The sequence below is a fragment of the Macrobrachium rosenbergii genome, chromosome 26 (genome assembly GCF_040412425.1).
Source record: "Macrobrachium rosenbergii isolate ZJJX-2024 chromosome 26, ASM4041242v1, whole genome shotgun sequence".
Classification (NCBI taxonomy): Eukaryota; Metazoa; Arthropoda; class Malacostraca; order Decapoda; family Palaemonidae; genus Macrobrachium; species Macrobrachium rosenbergii.
Window position 1 is genome coordinate 24,850,092 of NC_089766.1, and position 2,777 is coordinate 24,852,868.

The window sequence follows — 2,777 nt, forward strand, 5'->3', positions numbered from 1 at the left end:
CACAAACTGGGGCACTGGCTCCGTCTAAAACAGTGGTTCCCAAAGTGGGCGGTGGAAAGATCTGGGGGGGCGGTGAGGAAGAAGGGGGCGGTAGGGGGGCGGCAGTCCGAAGTCGAAGTCAGAAGTTCGAACGTTTGTTTGACGATTTGTACACAACACGTGCAGCAGGACGAGTCAGTGGACGACGCATCAGGGTCCGGTTACCGCACGCCGCTCTGGCCCAGTCAGATCCGACAGCATATGACTACAAAAGCAAAAGCTCAGGTTTGTAATTTCAAGCCTGTAATGTTCAGAATTTCATCATATAATAAAGATATCATGGAAGGACGCCAAAGGGTTTCACCATTAAATTTAATTTGGAAGTGTTACTGTGCTAAGGCTGTCCTTGCACATGCTTGCACCACTCTTCACAAGAGTATTTGGTGATGGTTAAGGGAGGTGGTGGTTAGGGTGGTGCATTCACTGATATATATTGTTACGAATGTATATGACGTTGTACCTGTGTGTGCATGAGTGTGTGTGTGTGTGTGTGTGTGTGTGTGTGTGTGTGCGTGTGTCGTGTTCGCGCGTGTGTCATTGTGTGGGTGGCGAGGGCGGCGTGCCTTAGATCACGTCTGCCACCATTTTCTATGTCAGTAAATGGAAGAAAATGAATACGTGAAAGGGTAAACTTGCTTTTCATACCTTCAATGTTGTCATTTTTGTCTTTAAGTAGGCCTATTTATGAAATGAGATAAAATGCTGTATTTTACATGGTTTTATTTTTTTGTTCCAGAATAAAGTATGGCCTCGGTACAGCAAACAAAAAAGAAGTGTCGGCAATATAGTGTGGAATATCTGAAATATGGATTTGTCGCCGCACCACACAACCAACAGCAACCAATGTGTATACTGTGTGATAGAGTGTTTTCAAATGAAGCTATGAAACCTTCGAGGTTTTTGGAACATTTGAAGAAAATGCACTCTGATAAAGCAGACAAAAACTTGGCATATTTTCAGTCACTCCGAGACAACGTTCGGAAACGGAAAACCATTGGAAATATATTTGCCAGCACTTTACAACAATCCACTGACGGTTTGCGAGCGTCATACAACATCTCTTTGCTGATTGCTAGATCTGGTAAGCCTCATACAATTGGAGAAGAGCTTATTCTACCAGCAGTAAGAGAGGTTCTGCACACAGTTGTACACAAGTCACCTGACCAAATTATAAAAGCTATTCCTCTCAGTGATAACTCTGTTCAGAGAAGAATAGATGAAATGGCTGAAAATATTTAAGAAACATTGTGTAACATGCTTAGGACAACAGAATTTAGTTTACAGTTAGATGAGTCCACTCTGCCAGGCAATGAATCTTTGCTTCTTGCTTATGTTCGTTTCGTCAAAGATGAAAGCTTGGTTCAAGAGCTGTTATTTGCAAGACAGCTTGAAACAGACACAAAAGGGGAGTCAGTATTTCGTGTCGTTGATGATTTTTTCAAAGAGAAAGACATCCCACTTTCTAACATTCTTGCTTGTGCAACAGATGGGGCACCATCACTGGTAGGTCGTCATCGTGGCTTCATTAGTTTCTTGAAAAAAGCTGTACCTGGAGTACTTACAGTGCACTGTGTAATCCACAGGCAGCATCTGGTCGCAAAAAACCTGAGTGGTAGACTACACAAATCAATGAGTACTGTTATCACAGCAATAAATAAAATCAAGGCACATGCCCTCAATTCCCGACTGTTTCGACAGCTCTGCACTGATAATGATGAAGAGTTTGAACGTTTAGTGTTGCACACAGAAGTTAGATAGCTGTCAAAGGGAAACTGCCTGAGACGTTTCTATTCACTGTTTGATACAGTTGTTGAATTCTTCCAAGACTCCAATTCTGTTCTGTGTGATGAACTAAGAAACATGAAGCATGACATTGCTTATTTGGCAGATATATTCACAAAGTTCAATGAAGTTAATTTGCAGCTGCAAGGAAATGAGGCTAACCTAATTAAAGTCAAATCAGCTATCTCCACCTTCCTGGCCAAGTTACAGTTATTCAAACGAAACATAGCTCGTCATGCACTCTACCACTTCCCAAGCCTCTCTGAATTGGATAAGGAAAAAGGCATACCAGACGATGACCTTCCAGTGTATTGTACACACCTGGATGAACTGCACAGAGACATGTCTGAGAGATTTGAGGACATTTTATTGCTTGAAATACCAGACTGGGTGATCAATCCATTCCTAAATGTCGACGGTGAGGAAACTGGATTGGCAGAGGAAGAACTGATTTCAATTCAAAATGACATTGAGCTAAGGCCAAAGTTCAAAAAGTCATATCAAGATTTTTGGTTACAAAAAAAAATCTCTGACTGCTATCAAGTGCTGTGGAACAAGGTCAAGATGTACTTTATTGCCTTCCCAACATCGTATTTAGTAGAACGGGGCTTCAGTGCAGTCGCCTTGCTTCTTTCCAAGCAAAGAAACTGACTGAAAATTACTGACCGTGGGGATCTACGACTTCTTCTTAGTGAGTTTCAGCCTGATGTCGAGAAGCTTATGTCCCTGCACCAAGCACATCCATCCCATTAATATTAAGTGTGAGACAATGAAGGTTACTGGTGGAATGTTTATTTACCATTCCATGTTGCTGAAACAGTTAAAACTGCTAAAAAATAAATTGGTTTACTAAATTGGGTTTTATTTGTGAAATACACATTTGTGTTTAACCTTTCTCTTTTCAAATTGCAGCATACCAAATATCAAGAAAGAGGTGTTTGTTTCCATATGTGTCT

General features: G+C 41.3%; 1 pseudogene; it reads left to right on the forward strand.

Moving 5' to 3' along the window:
- Positions 1–590: 590 nt before the first annotated feature.
- LOC136852778 (SCAN domain-containing protein 3-like) lies at positions 591–2,574 on the forward strand (annotated as a pseudogene).
- Positions 2,575–2,777: the final 203 nt, after the last annotated feature.